Genomic DNA, 21,637 nt, shown 5'->3' on the forward strand with positions numbered 1-21,637 from the left:
ACTGTGAGATCATGACCTGAACAGAAATCAAGAATCTGACTTAACTGACTGACCTATCCAGGTACCCTGCCCAGATCTGGCTTCTAAACACTATCCTTCAATAAAAGGAATCAGGGATCCTTGGAGAAATAATTGGTTCCAGGATGGGGCAATGAAAATACGAGATGAACCTGAAAACTACATGTTATCAGTTAGTATGAAAGGGTTTTAAAAAAATAGATAGAGACTTGTCAAAAACATAGGCACCAATCTAAATAAGTTTCTAATGGCCTAAGCCCAAATATTTGAGGCTTTCCACAAACACACACACATACGCAAATTAGATTATAACCCATAAAAAATAAATATCCTCAACATATTGAAAAGAGAACTACCATATTATCCAACAATTCCACTTATGAATACTTATCCTAAGAAAATTAAACCTCAATTTGAAGAGATACATGCACCCCTATGTTCATTGTAGCATTATTTATAATAGCCAAGATATAAAAGCAACTTAAGTGTCTGTTGATGGAAGAGTGGATAAAGCAAATGTGGTACATATAAAAACTGGAATATCAGTCAGCCATAAAAAATATGAAATCTTGCCATTTTTGACAATGTGGATGAATCTAGATGATGTTATTCTAAGTGAAATACAGCAAACAAAGAAGGACAAACACTATATGATTTCATTTATATATGGAATCTGCAAAATAAAAGAACAAACAAAACAGAAACAGATTCACAGATATTGAAACAAACTGTTGGTTCCCAGAGTAAAAGGGTTTATGGGAGTGGGCAAAGTAGGTGAGAAGAGGATTAAGAAGTACAAACTTTTAGGTATAAAAGAAGTAAGTCATGGGGATATAATGTATAGCATAGGAAATATAATCAATAATATTGTGATAATCTTGCATTGTAGCGGTGACCAGACTTATCAGGGGAATCCTTTAATAATCTATAAAATATTGAGTCACTATGATTGACACCTGAAACTATTATGATATTGTATGTCAATTATACTTCAATAAAACAAATCTTTGTGAAATAACAAAAAATCTACAAGTCCATATTGATACAAATAAATAATCAAATAAACACATTAGGAAGAAAAGATAACTCTTTAAAAAAAGTTTCAATTAGTAACAGAGAGAAATATGAAATCAGCATTGACAAACACCACAGCAATAACTTTCTGCAGCCGAGATCAACTGATAGATGCTGAAATTATTGGTCAAACCTTCAAGGAGAAAGTGGATTTGTCTCAAAGTAACTCCCAAAGGCATTTATTAATTACAAAGGATAGGATAGTAACTTTACGGTGGAGGAATCCAACAGAAACCACCTTATGCAAGTGATCAAGGTCAGCACGCTTAATAATCAAACATATCAACATCATGAACTTCATTATACAACATATTGAGGAGGACACGTATCATTTCTGTGGTATACTTCCCAAAAATATAACCTTAATTCAATTATAAGAAAATTTCAGGCATCCATGAATTGAAGAATATTCCACAAATCACTGATTGAGAACCTTCAAAAGTGTCAAGATCATGAAGGACATGGAGAGACATAAAAGATAGACAAAGGAACTGTTATAAACTGGAGGAGATTAAGGAAAAATAAAATTTAATTTTTTTAAATTTTAAAGTAAACTGGGATTCTGAATGGAGTTCTGGAATAGACAGACAACATCAGTGGAAAAACTGAGCAAATTCAAATAAGTTATTTCATTCAGTTATTAAGACTACAACAGTGTTCACTTCTTGGGTTTAATAGTTGCAGTATGGATCAGAGCTATAAAGAAGGGATAGATGGAAATTCTGTACTATTTTTGCCAATTTTCTAAAACTGTAAGTCGAAAATTACCTCAAACATTATTTTTAAAGATTGTTGAGCTCTGATTTATCTTCACAGCAATGTCCAAAATAATCTTATTGTTTCTTCTTGCAACCCAAAGTATTGGAACTCTCCTATGATCTATTTTTTGAGTTCTGGTTGTTTGGTTTCTTTTTTGGAGTGTGTGCCCTGCTGCCTAATAGCTACCCAATGCATTTGTTGTTGTTCAGGACAACCAAAGTCAAGTTCTGCTTGCTTGCAGTCAAAGAACATAAGTGATACTGGCTAGTTTACAAGAACGACTTTTCAAATCTGTTCTCAAGGTTTAGTTTTTCTTTATACAAGTGGAAAAATGTATTCGAAGAAAAAAATTTAAAGCGTGTTCTATTTGAGCTCTTTCTCTTTCATGTAATATAAAATGCTTACATCCTGTTGCCTCAAGAGTTAAAACAAGCTTTGAAATTTGGAGAAGCTCTTCATTCTGAGTACAAGGGTATAGACAGAAGAAATGGTAATAGAAGACAAAGTTGACTTTTGATAATAATTTTTACTGCTTTCAATTTTAACAGGCCACGACTCAACTTCCTGTGGGACTACACCTGGAAGTCTCCTCTGTACTTAGTTATAAAACCTAGGAGAGACGTCATACAGGAGGTGCTTAGTCACTGGGAAATATCTATTTCCTCATCATTGTGATTCTGAAACACTAATTTTCTGGCTTATTTCTCTCTTCACTCTTATCTCTGCCTCTTTTGCTATCTATTGTGGCTCCCAATCCTCTCTATCTCCACCAGGATTCAGCAGCATTAATTTTAAAAAATACGAGTTAAAATACCTTCTGAATCTCTCAGTTTGCAATAAAAGCTCTTGATCCTGAGGTGGGCCTGTTCTCAGAATGCGAGTATATATATATGGTAGTTAGGACTCGTTCAGAACTAGACCAGTTGTGAAGAAACTGAAATTTATCTACTTTTATGACCCTCCTCATTTTTTTCCCACTCGACTGTTCATTTGTTTTTTTATTTAAAAATTATGTAGAGAGAAAGACAGGAGACTACGCCCATTAGAATATCTTACTTTGGTAGGAAAACAGAAAAACAAACAAATATGGTATCATGTAAGGGCTATAATATTTGTATGAATCTTCTTTTATTTAAACAACAATCTGTATAAAGTATGTGCTTTTAATTAAAAAGTTTAAATCAATAACAAAAGAAATGACGATGTAGACCTGGCAACCATTAAATTAAACCATTGTTGTAATTTAATTGTTTTCTTCCCATGGCACTAGTTTTTTACCTTTCTTGTGCTAATCGTAGCACTCTGTTTTGTCTAAAAGTCATCTTCAAATGACAATTTTCTCCAGTACTTTTGTGGTATTTTAAAAGTGAAGACTACGTTGGATCTTTCCTCTGGTCTCTTAGTATTTAGAGATATTCCATCTACACTGAGAATTTTTTATTATCCACAAATATTTCAAAACAACAGCAACAAAACAAACCTTATTCAGTAAAATCATTTTTGGGGTGATGAATCTAGCCAAACAAAAACACTGGGTTGGTTCTTATGTTTAATTTCCTGCTTTGACTAATAATCCATGATCGTGTGGCAAAGGGCAGAGAAACAAGAAGAACAAGGACTGTTATTTATTCTTACTCAGCATAACCCACATTGCGGTCAACATGCAATCTTGAGCTGTCTGGAAGTCTAGAGCAACTCCTCAAGTTCTTTCCTTCGGTTCTAGCAGTTCCTGGAAAGCTGTAATTTTCGGCATGCTGGTTTTGCACTCCTGTCCACTTTCCCACATTGATGTGTTATCTATTGGACATGGCCATAAGTGATTACCTTCTGGAATAACAAATCGATGAAAGTCATCCCTAGATTATAATCTAAATAAAGAACTAATTCTCCTTTGATTTTTCTGTGAATTACTAGTCAATTCATCTGTGTCTAGTCCTTATATACACTAGAATCCATACATTATGGTCATCGTAGTCCTAGCTATTCACTAAATTAGAGAGAAACAAACTTTTGTTGTGTTAAGCTCTATCATTTGGGGATATTTATTACTGCAGCAAAACCTAGCCTCTCTTTACTGGTATACTGCCAAGCTTACGTGATTAAGTTCAGTGATTACCCATCCAGGAGCTAAAGGTCTGGTGGTGGAAAAGAAGAGTAAAGAAACCATTACGTCCTGGATGAAAGCATTTGATATTTATTTATTCATTGAATATTTGAGTGCCTACTATGTACCAGTCAGAAAAAAGTAAGAGCAAAAAGGTGATTGCAGCCCTGTCTTTATTGAGCCTTTGTAAAGCATTATCAAGAAGCCTACAATGCTGCTAAAGTATATAATGGCTATGGTGCTAAGAAAATACAAAATGGGGAATTTTAAACTGGGTAGGGAACTCAAGAAAGGCTAACTGAAGTAGTTACATGTATGCTAAAGTGAATAATGAAAATAAGTTAACAAGGAGATATGAGAAGTGATCTGAACACAGGGATCAGAATGTGTGAAGACCTAGTAAGAAAAAGGTAAATGAGACAAATACCATATTGGATTTATGAAACAAAACGGATGTATATGGGGGAAGGGAAAAATATAAATGAGAATGGGAAGCAAACAGGATGAGATTCTTAACTAAAGAGAACAAACTAAGGGTTAATGAAAGGAGGTGGGTGGGGGGTAGGCTAAATGGGTGATGGGTACCAGGGAGGGCACTTGCGATGAACGCTGGGTGTTATTTTATGTAAGTGATGAATCACTGCATTCTCCACCTGAAACCAATTTTACCATATATGTTAACTAGAATTTAAATAAAAACTTGAAATTTAGAAAAAGAAAAAGAAAAGGGTGAGTGGGAAGAACTCAAACAAGGAGTCTGATAGGGGGCAATAGGAGCTCAAGGGTGAGGAGATGAAGCTAGAGGTATACGTAGTTCATGTTGAAAAGTTTTGTCTTAATCTTAAAAGTGCCGCAGAAGCTGTTGAAGGTTATTGAGGGGGTACTGGAGATTAGATTTGTATTTCAAAAGAATCCTGTGGAGAACCAATTTGAGTGGCTACCAGCAGAGCAGAGGTTATTATAGTCGTCTAAATGGAAATAGAAATGGTGGATTCATGAGAAATCTAAAAGACAAAATCATCAAGCCTCAGTAATGAATAGGAATTGGAGACAGAAAGGAGTAGGAATCAAGAATAGTTTCTAGGTTATTGTCTTGAGTAGCTACATTGCTTATGGTTCCCTTCACAGAAATACAGCAAAGGGAAAAAGCACCTGCGGAGGAGGACATTTTTTTTCCCCTCTATCTTCCCATGTTCAATGGCTGGGGCCCATAAATCATACTCCTAAAAGACAGATTAATAAGAAAATACATGATCTTAAGTAAGTAAATATGCACAAAAGTTCACAAAGAAACATGTGGCTCAGGGAGGGAGCCGGATGACTGAGGTTGATATTCCATCTAGGCTAAAGAAAGGAAAAGGAGATTTGGGGTTCTGGGCAAGGAAGGCAAGTTATGGGAAAGAGAAGGAGGGGAAGTATGGTAAGCAAGAGTTACAAAAACCAGTATGCAGGTAAGTCCTCAGGTAATAAAAGTTGTCTCCATGAATAGCTCCCTTCCTGATAAGTAGATTTTCTTTACAAATGGAAATTTTCTTTATAAAGGGGAAAATGTGTACTCTATTTTTAGACAGGGGAAGGTAAAGAGCTTTCTCTGCCTCTCTTCTCAATTGCCTTTAACTCAAAATAATCCAAATGCCTAAGAGGCATATTTTGACGTAGCATATTCTGGCACCCTTCATGCCCAATTTAGGAGAGCTGAGGATGAATATGAATTACAACTGGGATGTGTAAGAGGAAATGTCAGTAGTATTCAATACCATTGATTATGTTTTCTTTAAAATACCTTCTTCTCTTAGTATCTACCTGGAATTCTTCCTATCTTTCTATAATCTCTTATTAAGTATGTTTGCCTCTCCTGAACTTTAAATGTGAGTGTGCCCCAGGGCTCTGTCCTTGGACTACTCTCTTTTCTATCTTACTCATTCCCAACATGATCTTATCTGGTAGCTTGGCTTCCCATACCATCTACACGGTCACAACTTGCCACTTTGGATTTAAATCTCAAATGTCAGGTCATCTAGAAGCTGGCATCTACTTCACAAAAATTTTATAGGTTTTCTTTCATGCACAAGGACTCCATCTACCTCCCACACTGAAACACGCTAGGGCTTCCTTTGTGATTCACAGAAGAAGGAGGGCCTTGAACTCGCAAATAAACAAACTTTAAAAGGCTATTTGAAAAGCATTCAAATATACATTTGAAGATATGGGGGGAAATCACCTTTTTCTTTTAGGAGGTCAAGAAGAAATAAGTAATTGAACATTATTTAAAAGTTTAAGATGACCAAGTAAGTAAAACAGACTATCCTTTTGTTATTTTTGTTTGTTTTAGTGTTTTGAATTAGTTACACAGACTTCTAGTCATTGAAGAGGGCCTGATTTCATAATATCCAGATGTGATTGATGTGGAGAACAAAGGCAAAAGAAATTTAGAAAACATAAATTTACTTACAATAACTTACAGCCCACTGACAAGTTCCTCTGGGAACTCAGCTGCCTCGATTTTAGTACTTTGCTAATGGCAAAATCCAGTCGTAGCTTAACATTAGCTCTACCTCCAGGATCCTGTAAGTCTCCTTTAACATATAAAAATTGCTTTGGAAACTTCCTTTGTCTCTACCCCACAAGATTGTTGATAGCAATCATCCTCCAAGCATATGGACCAGTAAGCTTTTATTAGACTGTAATAAATGACCTTTTTCCAAAAAGATACAGCACCCTCCGAGTTCTAGAAACCTTACTTTCAAAATTTCTTAGAGACTTATGCTATCCATAACTCTCTCCCAACTTGAAAATAGATAATCAATTGTGTGTGTGTCAAAGAGAGAAAGGGGGAGGGACAGAAGGAGAGAGAGAATCTTAAGCAGACTCTACACTCAGTGGGGAATCCAATCTATGCAGAGCTCAAACTCATGACTGTGAGATCATGAAATAAACCGAAATCAAGAATCGGGTGCTGAGTCACCCAGGTATCCCTCACGAATTCTTTCTTGACCCTTTGCTGCAAAACCTAACATTATGATTACTCTGCAGAACTCCAAATCTGTATATGGACATCTCACAAGGCAGCTCTGCTAGGATGTCAAATCCGGATCTCAAAGTTAACATGGCAAACCTGACCTCCTAATTCTTCCCACCAGCCACCTCCTACCCTAGTTACCATGGCAGTAACGGTGGCATCATTTCAGCTTCACTTGGCCAAAACCTTTGGAGCTATAGTAGTCAGAATTCTCTGGAGAAGCAGCGCACCCATAGGATCCACAGCTTCTAAAAGGGACCTAAGAGTTTATTTGACCGAAATGCGAAGTTCAAGGCGGAGGCAATTAGTGGGGGTTGAATTTGGATTAGTTTGCAGGAGCTGATTGTAAAATGCTTTATGGGAACCTTATGCATGCTAATGGGGAGACATTGGACATTTTAAGAAAGGAAGCGACAGATCTTCTTTTCATTCTAAAAAATAAAATCATCAACTCCAATCTACACAATGTGTAGAGGGCTAGAGAGGAATGGTTGTTCCTAAAATGATCTTGCCTACAATTAGCTAACTCTCAGCATTATTGTGTCTTCTTAAGGAGAGAGAGACACAAAAGGTCCAACAACATTATTAAAGACGGGAGTCCATCCCCTACATTACATATAAACAAAAATTATTAGGGAAAAATGATGTGATTGTAAGTTCCTAAGTCTGTGTTGCATTGAAAGAAAAAGTCATTTTGAAGTAATAAACAAATATAATTGTAACAATGATTTCGGTGCACATGAGAGCTGAGGAACTAATTATTTCCCCCCTCTAAAGTGCCTACTGCTGTTTATCAAGTTTGCAAGATAAATGCTTTAATTCATTACATTTACATAAATCCCCTTGCAGAGCCTTCTTTATCGGCGCACTTACAAAATGAATTGATTTTCTAACACTTTCTAACTTTTTTCAATTAGCATACTTACACTTGCACTTTATTAAATTCAGTGTTTCTTCAAAGTATCTTATCAACTTATCATGAAAAAGTGTGGATTCCAGAATCAATCAAAATTTGAAAATTTAATTTCCTCCCTTATGAATAGAATCCACTTCGTCTCACCTTCTGCGTGATACCCACTACTTCCATTAAATCAAAACCAGTGACTGTGCCCTTGGTAGGTTTAGCTGCCATAGGAGAACTGAAAAATTAAATTGCAAGTTCGTTAAAAAAATGTGGTATATCATGAAGAAGACTGAATAATTTTTTTTTCAAAAAAATTAAACTCTCCAGGCAGGAGTTTCCCTTAATATGAATTGTTCTCCTCTCCTCAGAACACAGCACTTAGTAAGTTCATCTGCAACCACACTATAATCAAGAAACAAATCGCTGCCCTTTACAATACTCACTAAATATATCAGAATCACAAGTATCAACATACATTTCTGTTCTTATTAACTTCTCTAAGTACCTCCTAAAATAGGATGAAGTAGCGTTTGAGAAATGGGAGGAAGAAACAGAAGGATATAGTTTTAACTTTAAGCATGTTGAAGAATAGAACAGATCTAAGGTGATCTGTTGTACAAAGAGCTCTTAGGCGCTCCCAGATATTAGCCTGGACAAGAGAACAGCTGCCGGTTTCTCATTCTTTCTCCCCCGATACAGATCGACTCAGATTTGATTTAGCTCCCAGTTTTATCCATTTCTGAATCTTCTGGGTGCAAAACCAATACCACCCACCTTAACTAAATTTTAGACCGTTTGCTTCCTAACTATAGTCTCTTGACATCACTTTTCTTAGAGCATGTACTTCATTCTTTCTTTGACTTTTTGAGATACACATTTTCTACAATCTAGAAATGCCTTTCTTGGACCGGCAAATCACCTTTTTTGAACGGTAATCATTGAGAAAGATGGTCTCTAAAATGAAAGGAAAAGAAAGAAGGAAGGAAAGATGGTCTCAGACTCCCCGTCTCTGTGGGAGGAGTGGAGCCCAACTTCATAAGCACCAATTAGCAAATTCAGAAGGTCTAATCACATGGACATCTAGGATTCGCCACTACTTTCTTCCTAGCTCACGCCAGTGATTAAAAGTCTCCCACCTTTTGTTTCAGTGAAATTTAGTTCATTCCCTCTCTCCCATTGCAATAACCTTGACTCCTATTTTAATAGTCTTGAATAAAGCCTCCCTTGTTTTGAGAACCCCGTCACATTCAATGGTTTTTGACGGGTCACAGGCTGATGTTCTCCACTAATGGAGACAGTCACAGCCCTGTTTAAGAATAGTTTTAGTGGTTAGGCCCAAAAAGGAACAAGCATACAAAACTGGAGGTTTTGGGTAATTGTATCTGTTGGCTGAGTGGCTTAGGGAATGTTTCCCCGTGGTTTCCCCGTCTCATCTGCAGAAGCTCCAGTAGATAACTCCACTGTCCCATCCCCTCCCTTCCAGGGGAAGAGGAATGAACTGTTTACGTGGTAACCTTAAGAGTAAGAGATCTGCTGACAATAAGATCATCTTGGCAGCACAGCCTGAGAAAGACTAAGCATTATATAAAGTGTCTGCTAAATTAATCAACTGAAATATAAAATAAGTTTCAAACTCAGGCACGGAGCAGGTAGATAATTTCTGACATCTTCAAATGTTGTTTTTCAGGTCAGCGCTTACAACAAATTGAAGATACTGAACTTATAAATTCTGTTTAAAATACTTAAAGGGATTTAATTAACTAAGTCGCTCAAGGAATTGATTGTTCAAGAGTTTAAATCGTAGACTTGAGCTAATCAATTTTAATTAACAAATAAGTAACAGAGTAAAGGTGTTCTTTCTCAAAGGCAATTTTTAGATCTATAAATGACATGATAAAATTTGTGAAAAATAGCTTAAAGGCCTAAGGAAAATGTGGTTTTTGAATTTGTAACTTGAAGAAATTGTCAATTCAACTGCAAAATGCAAAAGTATATTCATTGCCAAAAAGCATTCTAGAAACTCCCATTAATTATTAAAGTAACTTACTAATAATTGCAGTCTTTCAGAGATTCTTTTGAGAAGCATAACCACAGATGTGAATACCACTAAAAGATCAATAAAAAGATATTGAATATTGACAATGGGGAAATTATCTGTATAAACTTATTTGGATAGTTTTTTTTTTTTTAAAGAAACCAACAATCAAAAGATGTGCCTCTTTAAAATAAAACTTCTATGTTCTAAAATGTCAAGAAAAATATTATTTGGTATTCTTAATTTATATTTCTTTTACTAAGCATATTGTTAAAAACAAGGCAACAAGCCAAAAGTAGAATGCTTTATGCCCCAGATCACCAAATCAAGACTTGACTTAATCAGTTTCAGCTCTCCCTGAAATAAAATCTTAAACCAGTCAAACCTGAGTCAACTGATCAGCACTAGTTAGGTAGTCTGCCTCACATACCCCTGCAATCCCCAAATGGAAAATGACCTTGCAATGACCAACTCGCTTCTTTGTCTACTATAACTTCCTTATTCACACTCACCTTCTGCCTATAAAAGTTCTTTTGTATAGTTCCTTAGAACTCCTTCCTATCTGCTAGACTGGATGCTACTCAATTCAAGAATCATTGAATGAAGCCAACAAAATCCTTAAAGTTTACTCAGCTGAATTTTAGTTTTTTAACAATATAAAATTTCAATTGGTCCTTTACTACCCAGTGATCCAATTCTACACATGAGTAGAGTTTTAATTTTTAATGTTGTAGAAACAAACTAAAACGGAGTCATTTATAGTAGAAATAAAATGGAGGTGGCCAATGCAGGTACATTAAAGAAAATAAAATTTAGCCTTACCTAAGTTGCAGGAATTTACAGCTCTTTTTAGAAATCAGCAGAGGACACTTGCCAATCGCTGAACACCAAGCCTGTACCAGTACTCGACGTCCTTATATCCTGGATGCAACCAGCCTGATCCAAATGAGGAAGACAACTAGGCAGCCAATCAGCTGGAAAAGCCAAAAACTTCTGCATTTGCCCTGTGACGACCCCAGCTGTAAGCAACTCAGAACTCATTGTTCCCATAGCCTTGAGTCTTCAGGTGGAAACCCTTGCTGCAAACTCATCTTTTGCTTGTGTTTACTCAGTGTGTGGAGTTTCATTTTTAACAATGTTATAAGGCCTAGGAGACACCTTTGTACTAGAAATAAGGATGATACAATTGTGCCCATTTAGAGAATTACCACCTAACTTTATTACTTTAAATTATTATATAGATAGAAGGCTTTATGCTGAGCACCTCAACCTCACCATTGAGTGTTTCTGTTCTAGTAATGAGTGTTGGGACACACAGACAAAATAATGTCATTATAAAAAACTGAAAGGAGAGAGCTACTCTAGAAAGCACAGTAAGAGTTCATTTCTTACGGAAGTTCCCAAAGAATCAAGTATATTTGCTCTAAGTTATAGAGTAGGTAGGGCTTGACAGTGGCTGTGATGCAAATGTATTATATATAACTAAGTGTCCATTATCACATATGTGACTTCCCCAGTCGTGGAACTGCCCCTATGGGAAATACAATACATTTCAAGGGGATGCAATTTGCTCTGTAGCATCAGGAAATAATTTTGTGAGAAAATGGAAACTTCCTCTACTAAAACTTATGAAGCCAGGTCCCGTTTCTTCTCTGAGTAAGCGTATCACAAAGATAGCATTACCACGGAAATGGACGTCAATGGAAAGTCAGTAGCACTTACTAAAAAAAGTTAATTGCAACACATTCAAGAGGAAAAACCTGGAGAGACTTATCAGAAGCTAAGTGAAAAATAGGCTTGGGTTTAAGTGTAATTGAAGGGGAATTAACTACACAAGAATGAAAAATAGGGGAATGTGGGGAGGTGACAAGGCAGAGTGGAAGGAGATGACATAGATTTTTGTAAATGGATTTGAGGGAGAGGAGGACAGAGTAAGCAGAAGCGGAGAAATTCAGAACAGCAGTTACTAAAGCACGTTTGGTTGTTTCCAACAATAACAAAGGGAGGCCATTGCATGGGTGGGAAAAAAAGAACACTGGAGAAGACAGCATGTCCCGAGTCCAGTCTGTTTTCCCCAGCAAGGGTTGACCTAGCTCTGTGGGCTTTTGGAAAGAATTGCATGTGCATAGCTGAGGGAGAAATTCAGACCTTTCTATTTTTCATTCAGTTGAGTGAAAACCAGGACACAATCAACATAACAAAAGGTGTGCCGATTACTTAATATAATTCTGCATTCATCAAAAGCCTTTCTCTTTTTAGAAGCCTGTTCTCCATAAGTTGTTAGGTGTCTCACAGAGCTCATGAAATGCATCATCAAAGAAATACTGGTATTCATACGCATTAGGGAAAGCATAGGCAGGGCCACCTATTGGATATGCTGTGAAATTCAAGGAGAGGTTCCCCACTTAAAAATTCCTCCCTTGTGGGCTTGCTACTATGCAAAAAAAAAAAAAAATCCCCTTTGCAGAGTCATTCAGGTTTAGGCAGTCTTTTCTTTGAAGTCCCAGCTTAAAATGTAAGTCTGCATACTGGAAGAAAAACTAGACTTCCTTTTTTTTAGGCAGCATCCTCATATTTAATGGTTAATAACACTGTTGATGGCAAGATGGGGCTATCTCCCCAAATTTTCTTCTGTGTAAAGAGTCCCAATTAATAGGAGTTGGCTGGAGAGAAGCGTTTTATTACTCTAAACCTACCGCCTTGATCACAGCTCACGGGTCAAGGAAGGATATGTGATGAGCTAGGCCAATCAAGATTTTTTGCTTAAGAATTTAAAATGAAGTCTTTCATTCATTTTGAATGTATTTTTGTGCATCATGTAAGTTTCATTCTTCTGCTTGTTGCCACCCAGTTTGCCCAACACAATTTGTTGAAGAGACTACTTTTTTTCCATTGGATATTCAGTCCTTTGTCGAAGATGAATTGGCCGTATAGTTGTGGGTCCATTTCTGTGTTTTCTATTCTGTTCCATTGATCTGTGTGTCTGTTTTTATGCCAGTGCCATACTGTCTTGATGATTACAGCTCTGTAATACAGCTTGAAGTCTGGAATTGTGAGACCTCCAGCTTTTCTTTTCTTTTTTTTAAGATTTCTTTGGCTATTTGGGGTCCTTTGTGGTTCTGTACAAATACCATATGATTTCACTTACATGTGGAATTTAAGAAACAAATCAGATGAACATAGGGAAGAGGGGAAAGAGAGAGAAGGCAACGAATCATAAGAGACTCTTAATGATAGAGAACAAACTGAGGGTTGATGGAGGGGAAGTGGGGGGATGGGCTAAATGGGTGTGGGGATTAAGGAGGTCCCTTGTGGTGATGAGCACTTGGTGTCATATGTAAGTGATAAATCACTGAATTCTACTCCTGATAACAATATGATCCTATTTAACTAGCTAGAATTTAAAATAAAAACTTGAAGAAAAACTTAAACTGAGATACATAGAAATTAGGAATTGCAAACTGAGATAGAAAAAATAACTCTAGGATTTTTCCCCTCAAATTTGAATTATGTAAGCATCACTTTTAAATGGGGAAAATATCATGGAATATCAGTATGATCATAACAATTTTTTTTACAATATGACATAATCATGGATAAGAATAACACTGCTTGTATTTATACCAGTATCCAGTTACAAATATAAAAAACTGTATCATCAATAATAGTCAAATTAAGATAATAAATATTATGAGAAGAAACTGTTGTTTTGCTCCAAGTAAATCACTGAATGCTCAATGTGCTATGACGATGAACCAATTTTCCCATAACCAACCTTTAACTCGGCATGTTTGACACGATGGGTTAATGTTACTGACATCTTATGTATCCATTGTTATAAAATGACTTTGATTTAGTTCTTTTATCAGTAGCCCTCAACATTTAGAGCAGCACTGCCTGCTTGGAACTCCATTATAAACATCCAAATCCAAGGTCTTAATGAAGCACAGAAATTCACTTACAGTATTTGTTTTTAAGATGGTTGTCCAAATGATTCAGAAGGTGTTTATTTCTTAAAACATAATCATCAGCCAAACATCTCAAATATTTAAATCCAAATAAAAATAACTGAATATATCCATGTTTTTCTAAGCCTTTGCAGGTTCCAGTTAGAGCCTCATTGCTCCAGAGTAACACTGTCTATCTAGTAGCACCCTCTGAGATCCTGAAAAGTTTCTACGTCTGCACTATCTGATACAATAGCCACTGACCACATGTGGCCACAGAGTTACTTAAAATGTAGCTAATGTGACTGGTAATTTGAATATTACATTTTATTTAATTTTAACTAATTTAAATTTAAATAGCCATATGTGGCCGGCAGCTGCCGTAATGGCCAGCATAGCTGTACCTTTTGTTTTGAATACCTATCAAATGTTGGCTTTCCAAAATATTACTGGAACAACTTTTTGTATCACAAATTACTCATGCAGTTTAGTACCTTAAAACAACAAGAGTTTATTTGCTCACATAGTCAGGAATTTGAAAGTAGCTTAGCTGAATGTCTATATGAAATGTTAATACTGTTAATAGTAATTATAACATAATTATATATTAATACTTTCATTAATATTTCATATAAATATTAAAACACAGTATAAAAATAGTTTTTCCCAAGTCATTCGAATCATCACAGTCTGGTTCCAAAGGCTATGTTGCTGCTGTTTCTTCTTTTTCTTCTATTCTTCTATTCTTCCTCCTCCTCCTCCTTCTAAATCTGGCATTTATTTATTTATTTGCTTATTTGTTTATTATTTACTACTTATTTTTAAGTAGGCTTCACATCCACTGTGGAACCCAAGACAGGGTTTGAACTCATGACCCTGAGATCAAGACCTGAGCTAAGGGTTGGACACCGAACAGACTGAGCCATCCAGCTGCCCCCCAAAAGCTATGCTTCTAATTGCTATACTATGTTGGTACTCTAAATGAGATCCCTGTTCACTATAGAATGATTTCCCAACTTCTTACCCTGACATGTCACACCTCCACAATCTAGCCCACAGCAATTGTAGCTAATTCCATTACTTTAATGCTCACCGACTCGAGCCTCCCGTCCATACTCACCCGTCACCGTCTTTGTACCACCTCTCTCTGCACCTGGATGCCTTCTGAAACTGGAAAACCTCACTGACTGAGGGTGTGATCACAGAGAAACCAGCACAGGAGAAGCAGCAGGCCTCCCAACTGCCATGGTTTCATACATCTGAATTCCGAGGCTGCAGAATCCAACTTTGACAAACAATGTGATCGTTCAGACTGTTTCATAAGTGTTTATTTAGACTCTCAGCTGAAGAACAAGGAAAATGAAATTTAGTGCCGAGCTGTGTGAACACGGTCTGATTCTTGGATAATTTATTTTTTATGACAGATTCCATTTTCTGCTGCTGGCATGATTACACGGGAATACATTTGTCCACTGAGAGTACATTTGTGTCTTTTGCATGGCCGAACTCAGTGGTAGCATTTAATTTGTGCAGTATTATTCACTTATCAGCCCAAAAGACAGAACATGCTAAGAATTACTAAGTTATTGAGATGTTATTACAAGAATCAGTCTTGAGAGGCAAAAGGAACATTAGTGTGTAGCTTGAGATGTCTCATTATCTTTAAAGTGCAGCTATCATCGAGATGATTAGTTTCCTGGATAAATTTAGGTTTGAAGAGGTGTGACTATGTACTCTGTCAGAAATGTTGTGTTGCAGTACTATTTATTGTGTAATGCAGTTGTTGAGAACTAAAATACGTACAGGGTGAACTTGCTGGATGTGCACTCATAGGGGCTGGTACAATCCATTGAAGAATGCTCCTCTGAGAGACATTGTCACTTATCAAGTCTAGCCAATCGTACATTGGGTGGAATGTGGTCCAGTGTTGCTAGAAATTGTGATTTTAAGGGGAATCTGATACCTGGCTCTCTGGATATCCACACCCTGATGTTTAAGTGTTGTTAAGTGTGGTAGGTATAATTCTAAGAATGACTCCTAATAACCCTCTTCCCTTGTAATTATTCTCCCTTAGAATGTGGATGGTATTCATTACTGGCATGAGGTATTATTACTCTCATGACAGCTATGCTATATGGCAGAAGGCTGATTATCTAAGTAGTCCTAATATAATCACATACTATTCAAGAGAGAAAGCACTAGAAAGATACCACAGGCTTTTGCTAGCTTTGAAGTTATAGAAGGCTGCACCCAAGGACTGAGAAGCCTGTAGATGCTGAGAGTACTCCCAGGTTGACAGCCAGAAAGAAAATGGGGACTTCAGTCCTGTTATCACAAGGAACTAAATTCTGCCAAAGACCCGAATAAGCTTGGAAATGAACTCTTCCCTGGAGTGTTCAACAAGAGTTCCTTCTAGCCAACACTTTCATTTTAGTCTTCTGAGACCCTGAGCAGAGAACCCAACAGATCCCGGCTGACTTATTATTTACAGACTGTGAGATAGAAAAATGGGTGCTGTTTCAGTTTGCTATCTGTGTGGTAACTTATTACCCAGCAATAGAAGAGTAATATAGGAAGCAATTAAAATTATTTTAAAATTGTTAGTAAATCAGTTAGTACACATCAATCAGAGCAGCATCAGTTTGCAAGCTCTGATATAACTAAGGTGAGCGGAGTCAGTTCAGATGGAAGGGCATTTAGTGTTCTTCCATCTTCTAATATAACAAACGATACATGATGCTTCTCAAGCTCATTACTTAAAGGCATTTAACAGAACTAATCTTTTGACTTGAAATGCAAATAAAAATTGTCCATATTTTGGCTAATGGGTGAAAGCATAGGATGAAATGCAGGAATGCATTAAAAGAGATAATTTATTGGCTTTGTGGATATTATCTGTATTCCACTGTCTTGTTAGGTCATTGAGGCAAGTGAAAAGGATGGAAAATTTCCTTAACATTTTTTTTTCCTAAGAATGAACTGCGGATAGTTGTGTCCTTAAAACTCTTTACTGTCCCCCTACACAAATCAGTTTTATTTATTCTTGATCTAGAATGCGAGGATGTATCTTTAAATAGATGGCAACCAGGGGCACCTGGGTGGCTCAGTCAGTTAAGCATCTGATTTTGGCTCAGGTCATGATCTCATGGTTTATGAGTTCCAGCCCTACCTCAGAGACTCTCTGCTGTCAGCACAGACAATAGAAAAGTCACAGCCCTCCTCTACTCATGTGTACTCTCTCTCAAAAATAAATACTAAACAATTTTAATTAAAAAAAATAGATGGCAACTATTTGCATCCCTAAAGTTTTCTAGCTTGAATACCATGTACTGAATATGAGAGAATTCAGATACTCCATAGGAATGAGTTTCTCTTTGGACAAACAAATTTTGGAAGATTATTCCAAGTGGCTCTGGGAATAAATTTGTTCTTGTTGCATGACCTTAAAAACAACATTCTTTGGCTAAAGTGTTTCTTAAATGTAAATATATGATTAAACAGTAAGTACCTTCTTTTGCAGCCCTTAGAAGACTCTCCTTATGTATTCAGCGTAGTTAACACCAAGTGTGTTCAAGGCACTGTGTTGTGATTAGAACGCTAAGGGACAGATATGACTGAAGAGATGATAGCTATTTGCTTCAAGGATCTTACTATCTCCTTTTCTTTTCAAATTGTTCTGTTATAGTTAAAAGTGGGCATATGTGAGTTTTATTAAAGATTCTACCAAGATTTCCTCGGTATGCTCCCCCCGACCATACACACAAACAACCAATTTGAAGACAAAAGACAGTTGGACTCGCTCAGCGCCGGGTGAAAAAGCTGGGGAAATTCAGCATCTCTCCGGTATGTTTTCCCACTGCTTGCAGAGACCCTGCCCAGGGATGCTTACTGCAAGAAAGCTGGTAAACTGGATTTGCACACAAGCAAATTTAAGAGACCATTGTGCCCTCTGGCCAATAAACGTGACCAGCTATATGTTTTACCATTCACATACATTACTCTTGCTCTGGGCAAGTTCAAGTGAAGGGCAAGGCTTTTAAGAGCAGGTTAGGGTGCCGGAGAAATTTTAAGGGTAACCTGAGTAATAAATCATTACATGAAATTTTTACAAATGCAACTTCTTTGGGCTCTGGCTTAGCCCCCCCGCCCCCCATCTCACTCTTTCCAGAATACTAGGCCTTTATTTGCACAAGCCCTTCAGATGCTGAGCATCCTTCTGCTGCTCTTCCCGGGTAAAACGGCTATTCCCTATGGCCTAGGGACAAACTGCGGGGTGAGGAGGAACATTTCCTTTCATGGCACTTACAATGTCTTTAAAATCAGCCATATGTTCATGTGTAGCAACATGGATAGAACTCGAGGGTGTTATGCTGAGCGAAATAAGTCAGGCAGAGAAGGACAGATGCCATATGTTTTCACATATAGGTGATCAGGAGGAACTTAATGGAGGACCATGGGGGAGGAGAAGGGAAAAAATAGTTGGGGAGAGGGAGGGAGGCAAACCATGAGAGACTCTTGAATGCGTAGAACAAACTGAGGGCTGATGGGCGTGGGGGAGAGGGGAAGGCGGGTGACGGGCATGGAGGAGGGCACTTGTGGGGATGAGCACTGGGTGTTATATGGAAACCAACTTGACAATAAACTATGAAACAAAAAATAAATAAATAAAATCAGCCATATGTTTATGCACTGGAGTCATAACAGATGTTCATTAAATAAAACAAATAACTTTAGAGACCACATGGGATTCTTAGTATCTGTTTGTAAATGCTAAACCTTACATAAAATATAACTATCACACTATCGTTGTTTCTTTGGAATTTTCCTGTTAGTTAAATAAGGCATGTGTTTAACTAACTCGTTCTCCTTTGATTGAACAGTGGTTACTCTAGGATTCTACTAGTTCTTTACTGAAGGTCCTATGTTTTATATGAAGAGTAATATAAAGTTATTTAAGATATTTTTAATACTTTCTAAAAATTGGATACATTACTTTGTAGGTATATCTCTATGATATTATTATTAACACATCATAACATCGTAACATTCCAGAAGTTACAATTCTTTGGCCACGAATTTTTTTCCCCTTCAAATTAATGAAAGGTAACAATGTGAAATTGCCTGTGGCATTTTCCTATGGTATGTTCCAGTTCCTATTCCACTTTTGTCTTACTGATGGTAAAATCTGCAACTTGACCTGTCTTTGAAATTAATGGTCACACAGTAACTGTCGGTTGGGTTCTAGCAGTATCAATATTTGCTGGGCTGGAAAAATACTTTCATCTGTTTGCACATAATCTATTTTCTAGTTCTCTGAAGGTCCTGCTTATCTTTTGCAATTCATTCTGTGAGGAGGAAATTTCCAGAGCAGACTGCAAATCCATGGTGTCCTGCAGGACCAACACAGGAATCTTTCTCACGCAGTTAGACGCCAGCTGGTCACCCAGAAACTTCCTCTCCACTAGTGTCTTATGCCAATGGCATTTTATTTTCAGGCTGACGATTAATATAACATTAGTATCAGTTATAATTTTATTTGAAGAATAGTTAATTCATTTTACTTAAACCCCAATGTGTGCTTGGGCTATTAATAATTTCAAATTTCTGAATGTGCCACCCATATAATGGACATCTTTTTTTTTCAAGTTCGTTAATAAAACTCTTGGCTGATGCTGAAAAAAAGCAAATGGTTGAAAAGCCCACTATTTTTTTTTAAAGGCTAATTACTGTGCTCCATTGGGAAGGGGACTACCTACAGAATGTTCTTTATAGTCAGCCCTGTGGCTTCTGCACACGAACTAAATTTGTAGTAGCAGAATGTAAAAAACGTGTAGTCAGGGAAATAAAGTTTTTCAGATCTTGGAAAGAAATAGTCATTGAACTTCAATATATAAGGAAAAGAAAGGGTAAGAAAAACCACATTATATTTGAGAAATGCCTATACAGGTTTCAGGGTTTCTAGGAAACCAGGTTAGCAATTAGAATGTTGTTTGGGAACAGTGACTGTGGGCAAGGAAAGTGAAATCACCCCGATGGATATTTTATGCAGATCAGGAAAAGCACTGTTTTCTTTTTTTAAATTTTTTGATGTTTTCTTTATCTTTGAGAGACAGAGATAGAGACAGTGGAACAGGGGAGGGTCATAGAGAGAAGGAGACACAGAATCTGAAACAGGTTCTGAGCTAGCTGTCAGCACAGAACCCAATGAAGGGCTCAAACCCACAAACTGTAAGATCATGACCTGAGCCCAAGTCAGACGCTTAACCAACTGACCCATCCAGACGCTCTGGAAAAGCACTGCTTTAATCAGCTTCTTCTCTCTCATATTTAGTATGCAAGTTCATATTTAGTGTATTGTAGGTATTTCTTATGCTGTCCCCAATCTCTCAATACATTGTCTATACTTATAAATGTTAATATTATTGATAGTTTTGCATTGAAGTTCTGATCTTGCTTTGGGGGCCATTCTGCTATTTAAAATGTCTTTGAACAGTTACACTTCTTTTCTTTTTTTTTTTTGTTTGTTTTTTAATGTTTATTTATTTCTGAGAGAGAGCTACAGAGTGCATAAAGGGAGAGAGACACACACAGAATCCCAAGCAGGCTCCAGGCCCTGAGCTGTCAGCACAGAGCCTGACGTGGGGCTGGAACTCACCAGCTGTGAGATCATGACCTGAGCCGAAGTCGGACACACTTAACTGACTGAGCCACCCAGGAGCCCCTGTTTGTTTATTTTTAATCTCGAGAAGAGAATCATTTCCTTTCAGGCAAAAAATAAAAACAAAAACAAAAACAAAACAAAACAATTTGAGGAAAGTTCCTTCTTTATCCAAATGTTGGATGAGTAGGCAGTCTTTGTCCTGGGATTACAGAATAAGAAATATATATAGCAATTTAGAACTTCATTTTTAACCTAATGGTAATTATCTAGAATTTAAACTTAGAACTCATACTCAATTTATGTTAACTCTGGAACAAGTTACCTATGTGGATCTACTTTTTAACTATACATTTTTGAATTCTAAGTACAAATCTGGTTCTTCTGATAAAGATTGTGCCCAAATTGGCAGGTGCTAGAAGTATAAAATACATGCTGATTTCAAGGACTTAGTTAAAAAATAAAAGAAAATGCAAATATATCAAAAATCTTCTTTAAAACATTTCAGCTTGAGGGGCACCTGGGTGGCTCAGTTGGTTGGGCGTCCAACTTCAGCTGAGGTCATGATCTCACAGTTATTGCATAGTTTATGCCCCATGTCGGGCTCTGTGCTGACAGCTCTGAGCCTGGAGCCTGCTTCAGATTCTGTGTCTCCCTCTCTCTCTGCCCCTCCCCTGCTCGCTCTGTGTCTTTCTCTTTCTCTCAAAAATAAATAAACGTTTAAAAACCGTTTAAAACATATAAAAAACATTTCAAGATTATATCCTGAGATGGTAATATTTTTGATATGTTAGGATAATAAAGTACATTGTGATAATCAATTTCACCTGTTTCTTTTTATTTTTACTAATATTATACGGCTAACGAAAAATTGTAAATTGTGTGCTCTCATATTTCTATAATAAGTGCTGCAAGAGTCCAGAATATGAGTCTTCCCAGCGAACATAATCCATGTGAATTTCCCTCCTCTGAGAAAACACCGGTATGGAAACCACCCTCCTCTAGTTTCTAGTGTCCAGACTGGAGGGTTTCTCCACTTTGGGCCTGACTCTGGCTGTTCATTGTGCTTGCTTTTGACCTCCAAAGTTCGACCAATACCAGGTTTCTGGGCAGCATTTC

At 37.0% G+C, this 21,637-nt stretch overlaps 1 pseudogene; it reads right to left on the reverse strand.

Moving 5' to 3' along the window:
- Window positions 1-10,954, reverse strand: part of LOC144236596 (peroxiredoxin-2-like) — a 55,134-nt pseudogene extending 44,180 nt beyond the window's left edge.
- Window positions 10,955-21,637: the final 10,683 nt, after the last annotated feature.

Source organism: Crocuta crocuta, unplaced genomic scaffold (assembly GCF_008692635.1).
Source record: "Crocuta crocuta isolate KB4526 unplaced genomic scaffold, BGI_CrCroc_1.0 scaffold317, whole genome shotgun sequence".
NCBI classification, from domain to species: Eukaryota; Metazoa; Chordata; class Mammalia; order Carnivora; family Hyaenidae; genus Crocuta; species Crocuta crocuta.